Genomic DNA, 13,964 nt, shown 5'->3' with positions numbered 1-13,964 from the left:
CATTACTCTGTCAGGAATTACCGACGGAAATATTAATTCCGTCGGGAATCACCGACGAAAATGTTAATTCCGTCGGGAATCACCGACGGAAATGTTAATTCCGTCAGGAATTACCGACGGAATTAACATTTCCGTCGGCAATGTATCGTAAATATCTTAGTGCAGTTCGATAGATTACTGACGGAATGCGAAATTCCGTCAGTAATTTCTAGTAAAAATTTTGAAATGTCTGCTCTGCATTTCCCACTTATCATATATACAATTTTTATACAATAAAAATCATCACAAACGATTGTAACACAAACACAAATCATATATAATAACAATCCCACTACAACAAAATCACTCATAGACATCAGTGGAACAATAACGGTTTTAGGCTAAAACCGATGTCTTTGAGTATTTTACACCGGTTTTTTTAAAAACCGGTGTCTATGAGCGCAGATTTTAGCTCATAGACATCGGTTTTTTAGGCGATGTCTATGAGCACCCTTTTTTTGGTTAATAGACACCGATTTTAACATCGGTTTTTAAAATCCGATGTTAATGAACCCAAATAATATTTTAATTTTTCCCCACAAGCCAAAATCTGCACACTGTGAATTCCCTCCAAACCTGAATCTTTATCCCGCCCTTCCTCCGCGCAACATCTCTCTCGTGATAACCTAAACCTCCGACCATCCGACCATCTCTCTCAGCCTAAACCTAAACCTCCGACCATCTCTCTCAACCTCATCTCCCTCGTCCCCCCTTCCTAGATCCTCTCCCGATCAGGATCAAGACACGACGAACTTGCTTCTCCGTCCAACCACACCGCATCTCCTCCAACTCCTCCATTTGGTTGAGAAGAGGAGGCCTTGGTAGCGTACAGCATTCCCACCCGCGCGTCCAGAGCCACCGGCACCACCTCCTCCGCCACCTCCGCGAACAGCGGGCTGAACCGCAGCAGGTACGGCTCCCGGCACGTCGTCCCCTCCGGGCACACCGCCAGGCCCCCCTCCACCGCCAGCAGCCGCCGCATCGTCGCCGCGTCTCGTCCCCTGTCCCGGGTCAGCCGCACAGTCCGCATCGGCGCCAACGCCTCCGACACCCGGCTATGTATGGCCACACCGGCCTTGACCATGTCCCTAATCGGCATTGAGAAGCTACAATGCCTTTAATCGGCACAGTGCCTAGAAGCAAAAATTGGCACGGGCTTTGTCTCTCCTCTTCATTTTTCTTTCTTTTTGTTCCTCTCTCGCATGACCGACGCCCCCAAATCCGCCTTCTTGTGATCTGCTCCAAGCGGCGACAACAGCAACTCCGACGGCGTTTGAGAAGGGCAACTCAGAGGAGGACGAAGCTGGCCTTCAGCATTTACTCCGGTGAGGATCCCTCTTCTCCATTTTCCCCGAATTATCCATCAACAGGCGGCGGATTTAATTAGGGTTTTCACCGGCGTGGTTGCGCCGGAGGATTCCCTCATCTCTGATTTGACCAAGTCTGAAATCCCTTGCCAACGTGGTAGCGAGAGCAGGGAAACTCAAAGGAGGACGGAGCTGGCCTTGAACATCTTCTCTGGTGAAGCCTTACTGAAATCCAACACTGAGGCTGTTGTGGACTTCCACGAACGTGGTTGCGAATGCTGGCATGATCCCAGCAACTTCAATCTTCAATTCTGGCAGCAAGCTTCATTTCATCTCTCTGCTATTCAACTTCACGTAGTTTGTGTTGGTGGAATCAGTAGATCAGAGGGTGAGGACAGTAATTTTTGTGTAATCTGTTGCTCTTCACTGAAGTGTTTAACTGCGGGAAGAACCAGCCATTATGTATCATTGTCCGGGATCAGTTTAGTCATCTGTATTGCTGTCCACCGGCGTTGCTGGTTCCATCTCCGGGCCCCCTTGTGACAAAGGAGGTAGTCGATTGGAGTTGATCGCGGAATAGTGGTTTGGATAGTTAGTTTATTTTCCTATTGAATGTTTCATGTTTAGTTGTTAGTTTACTTTTGTGTTTAATCTATGTGTTATTTCCTTATGATACATGTGGAGTGTTTAGCTTTACTTTGTTTAGTTTTATTTATGTATGATTGTTAATCTTGTATCATAGGGTGACAATGTGATACATGTTTAGCTTTTATGCATAGTTAGGTTTTATTTGATTGTTGTTAAGTTGATTAGTCAATTGTTTTTTGTTTAACTGTTGCTTTCTTTATGTATGGCCACACCGGCCACAGGCTTGCACCAGTTGCAACTTTGGGAATCTGAAGGCCAATTCGAGCTTAAGGGATGCGGCCAGAACATTCAACTTTGGGCAAGTTTTATCCAGGGAGGAAGCATCTGCAAGCTTGCGACGTCAAGTAAAAGAGAAAGAAAACCAGAGGAAAAGGAGCTGTCCACTGCCTCATTTTGTGGATTGGGTGCACTGATTTAGCTTAAAGTATACAACGGTGGTGATTCCCAGTGGGACCTCCAAAACATTCTCTCAATCATCTCCCCCATACTTGTTGATTGCTTATGTGAGTTTAGTCCACATTCTCTCAATTATCTCCCCCATACTTGTTGATTGCTTATGTGAGTTTAGTCCTCTCATCAAACAATTTCACATCAGTGCCAATGAGGTGAGATTTCACAGATAATGCAAAATATTGAATGTGCTGTTTAAATAATGCAGGTACGGATTTCATCTGATTTTTCCATTCTTGCAAGTAGGTCACTGGACAGCAGACAGATCAAAAAAACAAAAAACAAAAAAAAAGCAAGATCATACCTTTTCCATGTTGATCCTAGGAAATGGTTTCACAGAGATGATGATAACATTCTTAAAGATGTAATGTATGCCCCTCTCCTTAGTGGCTCCATCCAAGCCAGCATAATCTGTCTCTGCCATGGGTGGGTGGGAGTAGAGATGCCCCAGAAAGAGGCAGCTTGTGCCACTATTATCTCATGAACATGAGAACCAGGGCATCTTCAGACTGCTGGTGGAACTCACCACTCAACATAAATGAGTACTTTGAGAAAAATGCACCAGAAAGTAAGTGGTCCCTAAAGTCATCCTATTCCTTGCGAAAACAATAGGTTCAGCTGGACGATAAGCATACACATCCAATTCCATACTTCGTGATCCCATGAGCATCATGCTTTCTCCTTTTTCTGCCCCTTTATCTTATTGGATTTCTTGAGTTTGGATGAGCTGATGGTAGGCAACATCGCGAGAAGATGTCACTGTTTTCGTGGTGTTGGAGCTAGAGGATATTTTTTGGGAAGGAAGATGCACAGAGACATGGTTGCATTAGTTTACTGCCACAGGCTTGCACCAGTAGCACATTCTGATCTTCTTTTTGGCTGAGTTTCATGTGGTAAATAGTGCTCTTATAATGGTCCTTGGAAGAGCAAAGGTGAATCTGCAGTGACAGAGTAGTGGATTACATTATGTATCATTCTGAATAATTCCATAGCATTGCCTGAGGATGATTTAGTTTAGCTGTTGCAGTATCCACTTTGCATTGATAATCTTCTCTTGGGCAGATACACAGATGGAAGGACTGGGAAAAGGATACGACATCGGCTGAGTATGCCTTCACGACTGGTATATATATGTTCACTATTCTTTGTTTTTTTGTCCCAGATTTGCATCCTTGGATCCTAGTTTGAGTGGTAAAAGTGCAGAACCAGTATATCGTGATGCAAAAGGTTTGAGTTCTCTGACACAGCATTGAATTTGAAATTTTTTCATGTACATTTGGAAGCCCAGATTCTACCGGTTTTGTAGTGTTATATTTGCATGTTTCTGACTGCTGAGTGACTGAATTATTTTCTGCAGGGAAAGCTATTTCAAAGGAAGAGCTACTGAAACCAAAGGAGGAAGAGAAACCAAAGGTATTTTTCGCACACTTCATCTTTGATTTGGTGGTCATGTTTACCATACGTGTCAGTTAATTCCCAAGAGCTATATTTTTTTGTTTCACTTTTATTGTTAGCTATATGAGCACAACATGCTATGCTTTTGATTTATTATTACAGCTATTTATCAGAAAGGAGAATTATTGGTACACTTTTGATTGTTTAATTATAGGCTCTCTTAGTTGGAAGCAAGTGTAGTGCTGATTGTGTAGGAGTGATTTGTAACCCTTATTATTATTTATTAGTTTTTGCACAATTTTTTATGATGGATCCATTGCTGTCTAGTTGATTTTTATTTGCTCTTTTTGTTTCTTTAAGTTCACTTCCATTTGCAATATCTTCATATATTAGTGACTAATGGTTGGTTGCTGTTCCTGGATTTGTTATAGCGCTATTGGTTGTTTCTACTAAAGAAAGTTAACTTATATCAGGAATATTCTTCTGTGATCTTTCTACACAATTGGGAGACTTTGTAAAACCAAAGTAACTAATTTATTAGGTTGAAATGATAGATAGATGAGTGACCTCAGTCTTGGCATGACTAACATTTTTTTTTTTTTATGCTCAAAACCTTTCATTTTGTTTTGTATGATTCTCTCTAAGAGCATGGACCTAGTTATCTTTTGACAGCTGAATATGATTCTTTTACTTCATTTGTAACTGCAAATTCAACTTTCTGATACCTTGTGAATCACTGAAGATCCTTATTGCAAGCATTGAAGTAAGCATTGATGTGGTTGAGATAAATGATGAATAGGTCTCTTTTTAAGCATTCAAATTAGTCATCTTGTTACCTGTTGCTCTTACTACTTTTTCAACTATGATTTTTGGTCTTGATTTACTAATATATTATTTATGTGTTTTTACAGTTTACAAATCTCAAGTACTCCAGAGTTGAAATTGATGAAGTGCGGTTTGAGTGGACTGAATGCATGCTAGATTACATTTGAGACAGTTGTACCTTGATGTGTTAACAGAATGTTATATTTTGATTTTGATATCTATTAGCTAGCTTTTGATGTAAAAAGAATGTTTGGGTATTTTATGGATATTGTTGTAAGAAGATTATTTATATAATTTGTGAATATTTGTGTATTTTATGGATATTATTGAATGAAGAATATTTGTACAATTTGTGAATATTTGTGTATTTTTTTTTGTTATTGTCGGTTTTAAAATCAAATCTGTGTTGTTAAAAAATATACATATTACATCGGTTTTCCACCGATGTAAAACCGGTGTTATAAAGTAATATTACATCGGTCATTTACCGCTGCCAAAACTGGTGTTATTAACATACAATATTACATCGGTTTTACACCGTTTATGAAACGGTGTCGTTAAGTGATACTACACCGGTTAATAACCGATTCGAAGACCGGTGTCGTTAAGTGATACTACACCGGTTTTAACCCGATGTCTAAAATGGTAGACTTTTAACATCGGCTTCATAGACATCGGTCGAAAATCAAATAGACACCGGTGGAAAACCGATGTCTATGAGCGATTTTGTTGTAGTGTCCACACAATCAACAACCAACACAACATACAATATGCTCACAAACAAATGATAAAACTGTCTAAAAAACAATACAAAACATACTAACAAGTGGCCATATCTCCAAAATTCAATACAAAATAAAACATAACCAAATATCAAGTACTGACAATTATAAACATCCAAAAGTACTGACAACTCAATGTCAAATATAAAATATCCAAACTTACCATGATACATCACCTACACATACATTCAAATATAATCTTGTAAAAGTCAAATATAAGATATTATAATCAGACTGAATCGATATAAATGTAATATATAACTTAAGAATTGTAATATATAACTAATTTTGCATGTAATAAAATACCTGGATTATATTGTAGATATCCAATGATAGTACGGTCGTGAATGTATCAATATGGACTCCTGCAAAATAAAGTAAACCAGATGTTCGATTCACAATCAAACAACATTAATATTGAATTAATAACAACTAGAATGATTGCACTAAGAAAAAAATTTAGTTGTAATTAAACATACCTCAGAAAAATCTAATCATCAGCAGGGTCTAATGGGTCTCGAGTCTCCTGTGACTCAATACCATGCTATGGCTGGGGATCTTGTGGCTGGGACGGCTGTGATCGGTCCCATCTAGTAATGGCTACTCGCATCTGGGGCAATGTCTGCTCCTGAGTAGCCCATCTCTCCTCCCACCTCTGATCCATGGTAGTCATCTGAGTCTTCAATTCTTGATTTTCTTTTTTTAATGACTCCACCTCAAAAGAAGAAGAAGAGGAACTGGCACGACCCCTAGGAGTCCTCAAGCGATCAAATACCACCTTGGCCTGGGAGCCAAGACCGTAGAGGGAGGAGTTCTTTGTCCTTCCACCCACAACATCATAATAAATTTCATTTATTTGCTGGGTGGATAGATCCTGTGACTCCCCTCCCTCTACTGGTGGCTGAGATGCTTGAGCGACCCTACTTGTCATTTCCTCCTGTGTAGAAAAAAATATACAATTTATATTTTGTACACAATTACTAGAGTTAATTAATAATGAATAACGATTAATTATAATAAAGTTAAAAATTCAAATCCCAATGTTCTTTGATCGAAGATCTATATATGCTCCATCCTTTCTCTTGTGAGTCTTAAGAAAGACATCCAGACAAGTGGGTTGTCTTTCTAAAGAACGCTCCTGCATGCACAAATAAGTTGGTTCACAAATATACAAGCTTATTAATAAATAAAAATTTAATTTAAAAAATATTAAATTTAATTCACCAGATCCATGGCATGCTCAACAATAGATCGAGATCCTGATGTATGCCGAGCAGATCCGGTACTCGGGTCACATAGCTCTGTATTCCTATTTTCTCGAGCTTTTAGAGCCTTTGTCTGCCATCTTTCTGCAAACCAAGTGGTCGTCCATGCACTCCAAATCTCGTCGGATACATAAGCTGGTCTAGTGTCATCCTTTCTCATATAATATAAAAGGTCCTTGTATAAATTGGCACAGTAAATATTCCAAGTCGCTACAAATTCTACCTCATGTCCTTCCTCCCATGTATATTTTTTCTGCAATTAGAAATTAAAAATTTAGTATATTAAAGATTAAATATATTGTACATATTCAAGTTACTTACCACAAATTCATTATAATAAAAATTTTTAGTCTCACAATCTACATGTCTCCATGTAGTACCAGCAATGCAGACTCTTTCTTTAAATTTTTTTGTAATGTATGTGGATACTCGATGGTCGTCAGGAGTAAATCTGCATATAAACAATTTTAAAACATAAGATATATGTTTAAAAAAAGAACATGAATTACTAATAATTAAAAAATACTTACGACTCTCCAACAACCCTAAGAACTGTAGATCCACGAAGTGGTGGTGCTGGATGATCTGCCATGAGATATAATATCTACAAAATATCATTACAACACATCATAATAAAGTATTTAAAAATCACTATCATTATTTAGTGTCTTATTCTTACAAGCTACTTGACAATTACATTGAAAGACTGATCAAACTAGTTAAGTATGAAAAAATGACAATAGGTAGAGTATGTTGGGTTTTTCGGGTCGCGAAAACCGCTTTTTCGCGTCGCGGAAACCCCGAATCACCCTAGCCAACGGATCTCGTGCGAAGAAAGAATTTGAAAACATACGAGTACAAGTTACAAAACTTCTAGATCTACATGATGAAGATCTTTACCCTTGTTGCGTGCCCTTTTGCGTATCCCGCTCGTCCTCGGTACGCCGGATCTCGAAGTTGTCAACGTAGACAACTCTCTACACGTATCCACACGAACACACTAGGTGGAGGTGACCAAAAACCAAGGTGTGCTAGCACCTATGTGGTTGGGCCAAGGAAGGAGGAGAGGGAGAGCTTGAGAAGAAGAAGATGCAATACTAATCACTTGAATGAAAATGAATCCATTTTCATTCAAATTGTGGCCGGCCACATTTCCCAAATGTAACCCCCTCATTAATGCATTAAGTTGTCATTAAAGAGGGAATGTAACCTCCATGAGGTGGCACTCACTAGTAACTCCCATGAGGTGGCAACCATGATGATGTGGTGCATCATCATTGGTCCACATCAATGTCAACTCACCAATGAGGTGGCATAAAGTCAAGTCAAACTTGACTTTTAATCTTCCTCTCAAGTCAAGTCAAACTTGACCAAATCTCTTCCATGGTTGATCTAATCTAACCATTTGATTCAAGCCAACTTAATATAATGAATCTAATTCATTAAATTAAGTTGATTTAATGAGTCATAATCTAAATTAGACTCATTGAATACATGAATCAACTTGAGTCCAACTCAAGTTAGCCCAATTAGGATTACTCTTAATCCAATTTGATTCATCAAATGAATCTAATCCTTTTGGTTCATCATATGAACCTAATCTCCATCTAATTGTCCTTAGTGTATGACCCTATAGGTTCTTGTAACATTGGCAATGCCCTAAACCCATTTAGGAGCATAAGTAATGAGCGGTATCTAGCAACACATCATTACTACCCAAGTTACAAGAATGTCGAGATCCAACATCACCTTGTGACTCCTAATTGTGACTCCTCACAATATATGACAAGTGTCCTTCTATCCTAGACATCTAGATTGGTCAACGTGAGGCATAGACCGTGTCATCCTCTGACCAATCTAAATCTTGAACTCCAAGTAGACTCACTAAATCAAATGAGCTCAATATCCTATATTGACTCATTTGGGCATGGCCATGCACTTCGTGGTCTCACTCTATCAAGAATACCGATGTCACTCCCGTCATATAGGAGGGATAGATCCCATCTACATCACTCACATCCCTCCGCATAATTTGTTACATACCCAGTAATCGCCTTTATAGTCCACCCAGTTACGGGTGACGTTTGACGAAACCAAAGTACATAACTCCTTATGTAGGGATCTATGGTGACTTCAGGTCTAAGGACTAGTAGTCATACTAATAGCCACATGAGAAAGTATATGACACTCATATAACGATCCATGATACTTTCTCATGGCGGGTAATTCAGTATACATTCTCTAATGTATACCCATGTGTCAACTTGATATCTCTATATCCATGACTTGTGAGATCAAGTCATCGAGTTGACCTACATGCTAGTCTTATTGCATTAACATTGTCCCTGAATGTTAATACTCGACTAGGAATGATTAAGAGTAGTGTTCCCTATATCATCTCACTATCGGTTCAACTAACCGATTAATATAGGTGAGAACCGTCTACTCAAGGACATTATTATACTTAGTTTATTTGGCACCAATACAAGTAAGTATAATAACCAAAATCAAAAAATGCCTTTATATATATAGAATATGATACAATAAGTCCAAAATACAATCATCAAATGATTGGCTCTAGGGCTCTAGCTAACAATCTCCCACTAGCACTAGTGCCAATCAGTGTAGGCTCTAAGCCCAAATGACCTAGTGTGACCATCATGCTTCTTCTGTGCCAAAGCCTTGGTCAAGGGATCTGCGATGTTAGCCTCTGTAGGTACTCTGTAAATCTTCACATCTCCTCTCTCGATGATCTCTCGAATTAGATGGAAGCGTCGTAGTATGTGTTTGGTCCGCTGGTGTGAGCGAGGTTCCTTCGCCTGTGCTATAGCTCCATTGTTGTCACAATAGAGCTCAATGGGGTCAGCAATGCTAGGAACCACCCCAAGTTCAGTGATGAACTTGCGGATCCAAACTGCCTCCTTTGCTGCCTCTGATGCAGCAATGTACTCGGCTTCTGTTGTAGAATCAGCTACTGTATCCTGCTTCGAACTCTTCCAGCTGACAGCACCACCATTAATGCAAAATACGAACCCCGACTGCGATCTATAGTCATCCTGGTCGGTCTGGAAGCTAGCATCACTATAACCCTTTACAGCTAGCTCATCATTACCTCCATATATCAAGAAATATTCTTTAGTCCTTCTTAAGTACTTAAGAATATTCTTGACCGCTATCCAGTGACTTTCACCTGGATCTGACTGGTATCTGCTCGTCATGCTCAAAGCATATGAGACATCAGGTCGAGTACATAGCATGGCGTACATGATCGATCCTATGGCTGAGGCATAAGGGATCTGATCCATGCGGTCTCTCTCCTCTTTAGAAGAGGGACCTTGAGTCTTTGAAAGACTCACGCCATGTGACATCGGCAGAAATCCCTTCTTGGAGTTCTGCATGGTAAACCGAAGGAGTACCTTGTCAATGTATGTACTCTGACTTAGGCCAAGCAATCTCTTAGATCTATCTCTATAGATCTGTATCCCTAGAATACGAGATGCCTCACCTAAGTCCTTCATTGAGAAGCAACTCCCTAGCCAGGTCTTGACAGACTGAAGCATAGGGATGTCCTTCCCAATGAGTAGTATGTCATCCACATACAATATGAGGAAGACAACTATATCCCCTACAACCTTCTTGTAGACACAAGGTTCATCTTCGTTCTTGATGAAACCAAACAGTTTGATTGCATCATCGAATCGAAGATTCCAGCTCCGAGAAGCTTGCTTTAGTCCATAAATGGACCTATGCAGCTTGCATACTCTACTAGTATGCTGTGGATCTACAAAACCCTCAGGTTGTGTCATGTACACATCCTCGAGCAGGTTTCCATTCAGAAACGCGGTTTTGACATCCATCTGCCATATCTCATAGCCATGGTAGGCTGCAATAGCAAGCATGATCCGAATGGACTTAAACATTGCTACTGGAGAAAAGGTCTCATCATAATCAATACCATGAATCTGTTTGAAACCTTTAGCTACCAAGCGACCCTTATAAATAAGTACATCCATGTCAGTCTTTCTCTTAAGGACCCACTTGCACCCTATGAGTTTTACCCCTTCAGGTGGATCAACCAAAGTCCAAACTTGGTTGGTGTACATGGATTCCATCTCGGATCTCATGGCCTCTAGCCATTTCTCGGAATCTAGTCTCATCACAACTTCCTAATAGGTGGTAGGCTCATCCTCTATGAGCACAACGTCATCATGGTCAGACAAGAGAAATGAGTATCTCTCAGGCTGACGACGTACCCTATCAGACCTGCGAAGAGGAATGTCTACTTGAACTGGTTGTTGTTCCTCAACTCCTTGTGGAACATCATCCACAACACTTTGTGGTTCCAGTTCAATTTCCATCGAGGCATCAGTGCTATTGTTCGCATCTTGAACTTCTTCAAGATCGAACGCGCTCCCACTAGTCTTTCTAGAAACAAAGTCCCTTTCTAGAAAGACCCCAGTCTTTGCCACAACTATCTTGTGAATGTAGAAGTAATATCCCTTAGTTTCCTTGGGATATCCAATGAAATAGCACTTGTCGGATTTGGGTCCTAATTTGTCTGAGACTTGACGTCGTACGTAAGCCTCACAACCCCAAATCCTCATGAAAGACACCTGGGCATCTCTCCCAGTCCATATCCTATATGGTGTCTTAATCATGGCCTTGGATGGAACTCAGTTGAGTATAAAAGCTGCCGTGTCTAGAGCATAGCCCCAAAGGTATGTCGGAAGATCAGTGTGACTCATCATAGATCGTACCATATCTAATAGGGTATGATTCCTCCTTTCGGATACACCATTCCACTGTGGTGTTCCAGGAGGAGTGAGTTGGGATAGAATCTCACACTCAGCTAGGTAGTCACGAAACTCATGGCTAAGGTATTCTCCACCTCGATCTGATCGAAGTATCTTAATACTCTTGCCAAGCTGGTTCTGTACTTCATTCTTGAATTCTTTGAACTTTTCAAAGGATTCAGACTTATGTGTCATCAAGTACACATAACCATATCTACTGAAGTCATCAGTAAATGTGATGAAGTATCTATAACCACCTCTAGCAGCAACATTGAAAGGGCCACATACATCACTATGTATGAGTCCTAACAAATCAGTTGCTCTCTCGCTGTGCCCACTAAAGGGAGTCTTGGTCATCTTGCCTCGTAGGCATGACTCGCATATCTCATATGATTCAAAATCAAATGAGTCCAGCAAACCATCCTTATGGAGCTGGGATAAGCGCTTGTCATTTATATGACCTAAGCGACAGTGCCTGAGGTAGGTTTGGTTCATGTCGTTTGACTTGAACCTCTTGGTATTTATGTTATAGATAGGGCTCTCAAGATCTAGAATATAGAGTCCGTTTATCAGAGGTGCACTACAATAGAACATATCGTTTAAATAGACGAAACAACATTTCTTCTTTATTATAAACGAAAATCCTTTCTTATCCAAACAAGAAACTGAAATTATGTTCTTAGTCAAGGCAGGCACATAACAACAATCATCTAATTCTAGTACAAGCCCAGAGGGAAGAGATAGATGGTAAGTTCCTACACAACAACAACCCGTGCTTCATTGCCTACTCGTGAGGTCTATCTCACCCTTCGTCAATGCCCTGCTATTTCGCTTGTACATTAATACAAATGTAAGAAGCATCCATTATCTAATACCCACGATGAAGAAATAGAAAGGTTGACTTCTATAACATGTATACCTGAAGTAGAAATCTTATTTCTCTTCTTCTTAAGATCTTCGGTATTCTTTGGGTTCCTCTTCCAGTGCCTTGCTTGTCCTTGATATAGGTGACAAAGATGTTCAACTATATCGTAAGCGCTCATCAACTCATGTTGCTTCTAAAGCTCTAAGTTCATGGTTGCGAGCATAAGACAGGACACATCTAATGCGTCATCTTGATGCTTCTTGTAAGCATCTCGGTCTGCTCGCGTGGCAGTAGTAGGAGGAGCCTCCGGAATGGGCTGCTCGGAACATCGATTCGTTCACGAGTGAGAACTATTCTATTCTGCATCACCGGAAATTTGCTCGTTGAGCTTGTCCTTCTTAAGGACGAACGCAGAGAGAAGGTGTTCGTATTTGGCGTCATGGTTATCTACAACAGAAATAAAGCGAAATAAATATCATATTCTTAATCATTTAATTAGGCCTTTAACTAAATGATGCTCCCACTGAATTCTATAATTCATGTGGGACAAGATCCACATCATACTAACCCTTGAGTTAGCTTTGGCTAATACGCCCAAGACTTAGTATGATCGGTAGGTAACGATTACCAATTACATCTCTACGCAACTCTTGTTTATAGGATGAAATCCGCATTTATATTAAAACTCGAGTTAGCTTTGGCTAATACGCCCGAGAATTAATATAAACGTGATTTTGTCCTACCTTTCCAACCATTGGAAGAATGCTTATAGTTGTACTCGATCCAACCGAGTAAACTAGGAATACTCAATCTAATTGAGTTTGAACTCACCCATGCGTTGATAGGCGGGACCAAGATTGTCCCTCCGTACCCTACCAAGATAGTATGTGTTGCTCTGCTTTGACAGATTCAACAACATCATGCGATCGAGGTAGTGGTAGGTATCACGACATGGTAGGCATTTTGAGTTGTCGTGATTTAGATCTAATCTAAATGATGTTGTATCATATACACGAAATAGATCTAATCTAATCGATAGAGTGCATCTTGTACACGATGTAGATCTAATCTAATCGTAAGGGTGCATCTTGTGCACGATTTAGATCTAATCTTAATCGCTAGGCACTAATTAATTACTTAATTAAATATGCATCATATACACAAGTAATTAACTAAGTTTTGTGATTAGTCATGGCCCTACTACGATCTTCTCAAGCCAATGAGAAGACCGGATGGTCAACCTAAGGTCAACTTCTCAAGCGCCTTCCTTTTGACCACCTTGTGTTGCTCGCGCCTTCCTCGTAACTCCGTCTCGAGTGGACCTTCCACAGCTCCAATTTTGTACATTACAATTTTGAAACTCGAGTTACATTCGAGTCTAAATCTAATTTACAACCAGAATAAAAGAAAGGCACGACGCACAGGTCAAAAAAAATAAAAAAAAATAAAATACATAACGGCACGCAGGCCGTATTATGAATTACAACACAATTGTCCAATCGAATTGGGTCTTTGGGCCATGACTATCACAAAATTAATATATAATTCAAAATTATATATGACTGTAATTTTTCTGTAATTTTTCATAATTTTAC

At 39.9% G+C, this 13,964-nt stretch overlaps 1 long non-coding RNA gene across 1 annotated transcript; it reads left to right on the top strand.

Annotated features, from left to right (window-relative positions):
* The first annotated feature begins 1,262 nt into the window (after positions 1 to 1,262).
* LOC122041307 lies at positions 1,263 to 4,810 on the top strand. The gene is made up of 6 exons (XR_006128951.1): positions 1,263 to 1,364; positions 1,508 to 1,897; positions 2,216 to 2,497; positions 2,653 to 3,671; positions 3,802 to 3,857; positions 4,751 to 4,810. It is a non-coding gene; the product is annotated as an uncharacterized LOC122041307 (long non-coding RNA).
* Positions 4,811 to 13,964: the final 9,154 nt, after the last annotated feature.

Source organism: Zingiber officinale, chromosome 2A (assembly GCF_018446385.1).
Source record: "Zingiber officinale cultivar Zhangliang chromosome 2A, Zo_v1.1, whole genome shotgun sequence".
NCBI lineage: Eukaryota > Viridiplantae > Streptophyta > Magnoliopsida > Zingiberales > Zingiberaceae > Zingiber > Zingiber officinale.
Note: the sequence above shows the minus strand (reverse complement) of the source record. Positions and strands in the feature narration are given on the sequence as shown.